We start from the raw sequence: 9,316 nt of genomic DNA, 5'->3' as shown, positions 1-9,316 counted from the left end.
ATACACATGGAAAAATGCACATTAGGTAAAATTAACAAGAAACAAAAGAATATCCTCATTTACTCTGAAATTTACATTTCAATAGTTTCTACTAAATTTTTCAAGTTACTTATAGCATAATTAGACAGCTTAGATATAAGAGAAGACCCACTATCTTTGATAGGTAATGTTCTAGGGACATTGACTCAGGTCTAGGCGATGAAATATTTTAAGTCTGGTGAGCAATATAGAATTTCAAGCAAACTGTCAGTAAGGGTTTGAGATACAGTGATTAGTTTCTTAGTACATGGAAGTGAAAGGAAAACTACAGTAGTTTAGCCAACATGGTAGAATCTGGGAAATTGGGTCGCAACAAGGAAGTTGGCCAACAGATAGCAGATCCATGGTTAAAGAACAATGAGATTCAGAACAACGATCTCCAAGTAACTAGACTTTGATGGGTAGAAGAGAGAACAAAAAATCATAGGAAAATTGGGTAGTGAATGTTTGCCACCAGAAAGATATTATTATACAAATATGGGTAGCAAGAGAGGAACCGATGTGAGGATAAACAAAATCACAAGATTAAGAAGTAGAAACACGACTCATATGTCTTGAAGCAGAGTCAAAGAATAAAATTAATATAGCTGCTTAATTAACTCTTGCCCTAGAGGAAACCAGAGGGCAACTGGACACCACTGTTAGCCACAAACTTATATGCTGAATCCATAATTATTTTACTTTCTTTAATTCTGCTATTGTTTATTCTCCATTTTCTCTTACCATTCTCACGGAATACATTTGAGAATAGGCAAATGTTGGATTGTTATATATAGACTATAACCCATGAAGAAAAGATTTAACCTTTACCTCAATTTTTTTCTGCCTGTGAAGTTCAGTATATTTGCTTCTACTCTTTGTGTTCTTTAAATATTGTTGTTTTAATTCCATAGCTCTGGAACTGGGTTGTATCCATTAATCATTGATAATCCCTTCCATTAAATTACTCTTCCTACAGCTTCAGGAAATAAGATATTACTTATATACTAAAAGAATGAAAATTAACTATGTGTTTAGGAAGTTCCTTGCAAGATAAAATTCCAACTCCCTTTTCTTTGCTATTTATGATGATGGGTGAAAGAGACAAAATAGAAACAAGAAATATAAGCATTACTTCCTCCATTAATTTAGTGTTTGTCTGTGTTTCCATTTTAAAGGTCCTGCTAGCCACTTCAGATTGAGCAATACATGGTCTAGAAATCTAATACTTACCTAATCATAGTATGATAGTTGCATGTAAAGTGTACCTCAATGTAAAGTAATCAGCTTAATTAGTCATTAAATTTTACAAACCTCAGTGATATTGGGGAAACACAGTTCCCTGATTCCTTAACATTAATGTTATTTTATTGCATTTAAAAAATGGTATATTAGTCCGGTTTTTCTAAAGAAACAGAACCAATAAGAGATATCTGTAAACATTATGAGATTTTTATCAGAATTGTCTCATGTGACTTTGGGAATTCACAAGTCCAAACTTCATATGGCAGGCAGCAATCTGGAAACTCCAGCGAAGTTTCCCATTGAAAATCTGGGAAGAAGCCGGTTGACTGAGGTATAGATGGAAATCCTAATGACTGTGAAATCATCACTTCTACTTTTAAAGCCTTCAACTGATTAACAAGACATCTGTAATTGTTGAAAGCAATATCCTCAGTTGATTGTAGATGTAATCAGCCATGGAAGAAATCAACCTCCTGATGATTTAAGTCCACAAGATATTCTCACAATAATAATCAGCCATTGCTTGCGTGACGAAACAGTTGGACATCAAACCTACATTACACATGAACGTAACCATCACAGTCCACTCCTTTCCAACTTGGCAGCCATACATGTATCCTTAAACCATACTCAATCTCTAAATAAAGATAATCACTGTCATATTTTCACCTAACAATACTCAACTGTCCTGCAGATGACTAGAAAAGCATTGACTCTCTCCAGAATGGGGAGGAGTCCTTGGGAAATATTCATTCTTAAGCTTGATATCCTATAACTTAAATACCATAATTTGAAACTAATATATCTTGTGGCATGTGATAAGGGGATAAGTTAGGGAAGAAAGCAAAGGTATTTGCTTTTGGAGCATATACAAATATAAAATAATATTAATAACTATTACGGTCCTTATTTCTGTTACTCTTCACATGGTGGTAGCACATATTTATAGCTATATTCTTCCACTATCCATTTCATAGGCTTGCCTTGGTTCTTTGCTTGATAACCCAAACCTTCATTTCTGAAGTTTCTGAGCAATTGGTAGTCCTGCCTGGACTGGGTTGTTGCAATTTCCCATTGACTTTAACCTCAGGGTATGGTAGTACTAAAAGCTGCCCTAGAGGATCTTCTCTATTCCAGGCAAACTGGAATATTTACCTCCATTGTGTAGTTACAGTTCTATTTCTCCTTGATAGTCAGGATCAATCACCCTAGCCAGTATAATAATTCCCTTCTTCATCTGTAGTTGGTGCCGCAATTTAGCCTTCAAGAGACCATTCCAGCATTCTATCAACCCAGCTGCTTCAGGATGATGGAAAATATAGTAAGACGAGTGAATTCCATTAGCATGTGTCTGTTCTCACACTCATTTGCTGTAAAGTGTGTTTCTTGATCAAAAGCAATGCTGTGTTGAATACCATTACACTGGATAAACCATTCTATAAGTCCATGGATGATAGTTTTAATAGAAATATAGCATACAGAGAAGGCAAACCCATATCTGTAGTCTGTGTCTATTTTAGTTAGGACAAAATGCTGCCCCTTTCATGATAGGAGTGATCTAAAATAATCAACTGCCACAAGGGCACTTGTGGCAGGGAATGGTGTCGTATTGGGAACTGAGTGTTGGTCTCTGCTGCGGCATATTGGGCACTCAGCAGTAGCTGTAACCAGTTTGGGCTTGAGTAAATGGAGGTGCATATTGCTGAGTCCATGCATCATGTCCATCCCTACCCCCATGACCATTTTGTCCAGGAGCCCAGTGAGCAATGACAGGAATGGCTGAAGAAAGAGACCAACTGGTATCCACAGAACAGGTCATCTTATCCACCTGATTATTACAATCTTCCTCTGCTGAAGTTACCCTCTGGTGAGTGTTCATATGGGACACAAATGTCTTCATGGTTTTGTCCATTCACAAAGGTCTGAACACATTCTTCTTCCCCAGGCATCTTTGTCACCGAATTTCCAATTGTATGCCTTCTAAGTCCCAGACATCTAGTCAATGAGCCCATGAGTCAGTATACAAACACATTACCAGCCATGTCTCCTTTCAAGAAAACTGAATAACCAGGAGTACTCTTTGAAGTTCCACCTTCTGGAAAGATTTACCCTCACCACTATCATTCACTGACTTTCCAGAAAGGCATTACAGTGCTGCAGGTGGTATTTTCAGGTGGTCCTTGCATATCATACAGAACCATCTATAAAACAGGCTGTTTTCTCTTCCCCGGTCAAGGAACTGTAAGGAACTCCCTAATAGGCCATAGCTTTTGGCTGGGAAAGAGAAGGCAATGTGGTAAGAGTGGAGACTATGGGTGTTCTAGTTTGCTTGCTGCAAGAATGCAATATACCAGAAACAGAATGGCTGTTAAAAGAGGGAATTTATTAAGTTGCACGTCCACAGTTCTAAGACCATGAAAATCTCCAAACTAAAGCAAGACTATAGAAATGTCCAATCTAAGGCATCCAGGGAAGGATATCTTGCTTCAAGAAGGCTGATGACGCTCAGAATTTCTATGTTTATTAGAAAGGCACATGGTGAACATGACAGCATATACTAGCTTTCTCATTAGGCTTCTTGATTCATGAAGCTCCCCGGGGGCATTTTCCTTCTTTATCTCCAAAGGTCTCTGGCTGTGCAGGCTCTGTAGCTCTTTCCAAAATGTTTCCCTCTTAAAAGGCTCCAGTAAGCAACCTCACTTTAAATGGGTGGAGACACATCTCCATGGAAATCATCTAATCAAAAGTTACCTCCCACAATTGGGTGGGTCACATCTTCCGGGAAGATTAAAAGACTCCCATCCAGCAATAAACTGAATGAGGATTAAAGGACATGTTTTTTCTGGGATCCACAAATTCAAACCAGCATACAGAGCTTTTGGGCCTCTTCTTCGTGTAACTTACTTGGGCTTTCAGAACCCACTAGAATCTGTACTAATATATAGGACTTCCATTTTATGATTGAGTGCTGCTGCACATGCACAACTTTATGGTTTCGTGGGTCACACAAAACATAGCTCATGATAGGTAACTCAGGTATCATGGTAATGGCGGCCCATGATTGAGTGTTCAGTCTCAACTAAGGTCCAGTAACAGGCCAAATGCTTTTTCTCAGAAAAAAAAGAGTGGTTAACTGCAGAAGATAGCAAGACTGCTCTAAAGTCCTAAAAATTTGCCTTTGCATAGGGGCTGTCAAAGACTCCAGACAGCATCTCTAGTCACCATTGACACAACACCATTGGATCTACAGGGTCATATGGCCCCATTGACAGCACTGTTTATACAGCAGTTTGGACCTCTTATAGAGCCTCCTCTAGTTCCAGTTCCTACTCAAAGATAATAGGTTTTTGGATCACTTGATAAATGGGCCAGGGTAGTACATCTAAATGAGGACTATGTTGTCTCCAAAAGGGGCCAACTAGGTGTTGTGGCTTCTGTTTTCATTATAGGAAGGGCCAGGTGGAATAACACATCCTCCACCTTAGAAAGGATATCTCGTCATGCACCACACCACTGGACACCTAGAAATTTTACTGAGGTAAAAGACCTCTGTATTTTTGTTGAAGTTATCCCTCATCCTCTCACACACAAATGCCTTACCAATTAGTATAGAGTGTCTGCTACTTATTGTTCATTAGGTCCAATCAACATGATACCATCAATATAATGGACCTATATGATGTCTTGTGAGATGCAGAAATGATCAAGTTCCCTGCAGACTAGATTATGACACTGTACTGGGAGTTGATATAACCCTGAGATAGGATAATGAAGACTTAACATTTTATATAATATCATCTGCATAAATATTAAATTTGCTATTTCCAAAGCATTTTTGAATACTTGAATATTTAATTATAAATATGGAGAAAACCTAGAGAAAAGAGTTAATATATTTTGACAATGATAAACACGTATCAGTCCCCTTTAATGAAAATTGGTCTTTAATTTATTTTTGACTAATTGCTAAATAGAAAAAATAGAGTACCTATAACTTGGAATATATTTCTCTTTTTCATTGAAATAATGCACATATTCTGGTTAAAGTAACTGACTTGAAGTCTGAATAAGCATTGAAAATGTTGTAATATATCAACAGGTATAAGCAAACTTCTTCTGGAAAGGGGAAAATTTGTAAATATTTTGTCTTTAAAGAATGTAACAGCCTTTGTTACAACTAATTAGCTGTCAATATAGCATGAAAGTAGTCATAAACAATATGTAAAAAAGAGCTTTTGCAGTGTTCCAATAAACATTTATTCACAAAATTGGACAGTGGACTGGAGTGAGTCTGCAAGCTATAGTTTCCTGACTCCCTACCTTATCATTTCTCTCATTGCCTTTGACTGTAAGTAATTTCCTTTAATTTTATGGGATATTTTTGTTATCATATGGAATCGTTGTACACATTTGTACCCTGTCATTTTACCAGATCTACAGAGGTATTTGTAGTCATCTCAAGCACTCTTCTCTCTCACTTTTAGAGAAAGCAATGTTTGATTTAATGATATAATTAAAAGAGATAATTCTGTGTGCACAGGTAGTTTAGTGGCTAGAATGCCTGCCTTCCATGCGGGAGACCCGGACCATGCATCCAAAAAAAAAAGAGAAAGAGATAATTCTGTATATGCCATAACCATTTTCTTCTTCTACTCAATTTTCATCAAGAAACAGTCCCATGGAAGACCAAGACCATTCAATGAAACATGGAATGTCAGAAGAGAAGGGACCTTAGGTAGTTATTTAGGACAGGTTCTTATTTTGCAGATGAGGGTATTGGGAAAGAGAAATTAAGTGACTGATCAAGTCCACTGAGATAAGGAAAACAAACATAGGTGAAACAAACATGCACAGTCCAGACTTGAATTTAAGCTTTCCAACTCTTTGGTATTGCACTTTTCTCACAATGCTCGATAATTTCCCCAATGTCTATCATAATCACTAACTAAATAATTGAGTATGGAGGGAAGTACAACAGAAGCAGCTAATACCCAGGCTAATACCAAGACTCAAACAATGTTGATTTCATTCCTCTCTCATGCTCTGAAAATGACTCAAAATAACTTGTATTTAATCTTAAGGCATTCTATATTTAGAAAAGCATAGGAGCACTTGTTTTTTTCCAGTTTAATTGTGGAGATTGTCTTCTCAAGCCTTAAAAAAGAAAACCACTATCAGACAGCTGAGGGGAAACTAACTCTCTCACTTGCATAAACCTCTATGTGATCATTTCAGGGTTAATAACTTGTCTGATATGCATGTTGAAAAACCAAATTGGCTATGAAAATTGGGGACATATCTTGCAGAAAGTGTAAATTGGTGCAGTTTTTATTATAACGTGTGTTTGTGTTTTTCTCTTCTAAGCTTGCAGAGATGAACGAAATGTGTGGAATGTAATCTCCAGGAAGGTACCAAAAGCTGGATGTGAGGTTGCTAGGCAATTCTCCTTATTGTTTTCAACAAACTGCACAGAGCTGGCAGCAGCTGTCAGAGTTCCTGCCTCTTAAGAAAAACAGAGCTAAAAACACAAAGAACAAAGGTCTTTCACAGTAAATGGCAATAAATAACAGGCACTTTCTATGCCAGTAAATACAGGCACTTGGAAGGTAAAGCAATTAATATGGTCAACAAACCTAAGCGATCATTTGAATTCCTATTTGTTGTCAAATACTTTTATTCCACCAGACAGTTTAATTTAAATGGTAAGACAATCTGAAAAGAGAAGGGTAAGCTGTGAGTATGACAAATAATTTGCTTAAAATCTGCCATTTTCTTGCCTGATTTTTCTGGGGAACTTTACCTCAGAGGCAATAGTCTACCCTTCCTCTAAGTAAGCTGCAAAGAATTTAAATTAAGAAAAATCTGAAATTTATATTAAAAACAATTCATTTAATTGTGCCCTCTTGCTACCTCTTTTTAGTGACATCTGTCCCTTATCCCTTATCTCTCCTGAACATTGTGGTTATGTGCTCTAATAAACTTGCATAGAACTACACACACACATGCACACACAAATTAGAACATGTATAGCTGATGAAACATGAATAATCTTTATGAATTGTATCAATATCAGTTTTTGGGTTTTGATATTGTGCTATAGTTGTATGAGAGATTAACACTGGGAAAGGTGAAAGGGAAGGATGCATGGGACATGTCGATATATTTCATTGCAACCTCCTATGAATCTATAAGTATCTCAAAATTAAAAAAAAACAAGAAAATCATTTCTATGTAATATCTCTTGAACATTTCAAAATCAGATATGTTTTCCTTACACAATAACTCATAGTCATACAGGTTTAATTCCTACCTATATTAAATGGTTCTCTTTCCTCCAATTGCTGTGTTTTTGAGAATCTGTTTCAAAACAATGTGAGAGAAGGAACTCAGATATTTCCTAGTGACTACATTTTTGACTTATTGATGGACTTAAAGGTTAGTGGAAGGATGCTTTTCAAAATTTTCTATTTTTGGAGTTTACACCAGTGGGAAATTTAAAATCAAGGATCATCCTGAATGGAATGGAGGTTTAAGAGTTTGTACACTCTTTAACAGATAGAAGCAAGTGTTTTTAAACAACACTCTTTGGATGGTGCACCAGTGGTTCAGTGGCAGAATTTTCATTTGCTGTGCTGGAGACAGGGGTTCGATTCCTGGAGCCTGCCCATGCCAAACAACAACAACAACAGAAACATTCTTTGAGGCAGTGTTTTTTTTTTCCCCCAAGTATTTTTAACTTACTTGAAATCAATACAGATTTACAAGAATTTGCAAAGAGTATATGGTGGTTCCACGTACAGTTCCCCCACTTTCCCCAGTGATTACATCTTGCATAAATACAGTCAATACCGAAAGCAGGAAATGGATATTGGTGCAATGTGTGTGTAAGGTTCTATGTTATTCCTCTAACTAACATCAGAATCAAGATTCAGGCGGTAGCTTCCCTTGGATCAGCGACGTGAGGGACTCGCTCGGGCGTTTGGTCGTAGCCCCCCGGCCTTGTGTGCACGCGAGAGGCCGGGCTCCCTTCCGTATCCCCTGGTTGCTTGGGGAGGGTCCTGGCACCGCCTGGACCGACCCGGTGAGATCCGCCGACTGGGCTGAACCCGGCGCTGCAAGCGGGTGGCATCATGAGTCACCTATCCTACTTCTGCCCAGGCCAGGTGGTGCCCGGCTTGGGGAGAGCGGCACCAAGCAGCCCGGCATCCCTACTGTTCACTTTCTCGAACAAGGAGTCGATGGTCTTCCAACTGATATATCCGCTGGCATTTATTATGGTTGGGCCAGTGTTGGGAGTGGAGCTCTCCATCAGACGGTGGTGAGCACAGGATGGAATCCAAACTACAAGAATACCAAAAAGTCCACGAAGCTCATGTCATACATACCTTCAAGAGGACTTCGATGGGGGAAATGCTCAATGTGCCCATCGGGGCTACCTCAGACCAGAAAAGAACTTTCATTCTTTAGAATCACTTATTTCAGCAATTCAAGGTGATAGTGAAGAAACTAAGAAATGGTTAGAATTACCAGAACATTTGAAACGCAAAGAAGACAATTTCTTTCAGGTTACTGAAAGCAAAACAATGAAAGACCCTTGCTGGAAAATCATTTTATTTATTTATTCACCGTTTTCTAGTATTTCACTGTTCATAACTACACAGTCTCATGTCGGTGATATTTTAAAAATCAATCCATTTTCTTATCATTGTGAATTAGTTTAAATAGTACCATGTAATTACTATATGTATGCTTTAGCTGTTAAATTAAACCCATCTTGCCATAGTACTAAAACGATTTTACTTAAAAATCAAGGTTGTTTTTATGTAATATGTTGAGTAAAAACTATCTCAAATCTTTCTAAAATGTACCATTTAGAAAAGTCTTAAGTTTCTTATGATGGAAAGAAAATGGGTAAAAAGCATTTCACTAGTTTGAGATGAAACATGATTCTTAAAATACCAGTATGTATGTAGGTATTTGTAAAGCATATGCTGCAGAACACACAGGTTTGTAGATTGATAGTTGATTACAAACCTAAGAGGAAAAATCCAAA

The 9,316-nt window shown here is 37.5% G+C and overlaps 1 pseudogene; it reads left to right on the top strand.

The window, feature by feature from the left end:
• Nucleotides 1–323: 323 nt before the first annotated feature.
• LOC143665973 (riboflavin kinase pseudogene) lies at nucleotides 324–8,984 on the top strand (annotated as a pseudogene).
• Nucleotides 8,985–9,316: the final 332 nt, after the last annotated feature.

The sequence above is a fragment of the Tamandua tetradactyla genome, chromosome 22, assembly GCF_023851605.1.
Source record: "Tamandua tetradactyla isolate mTamTet1 chromosome 22, mTamTet1.pri, whole genome shotgun sequence".
Classification (NCBI taxonomy): domain Eukaryota; kingdom Metazoa; phylum Chordata; class Mammalia; order Pilosa; family Myrmecophagidae; genus Tamandua; species Tamandua tetradactyla.
This window is presented reverse-complemented; position numbering and strand designations above follow the sequence as displayed.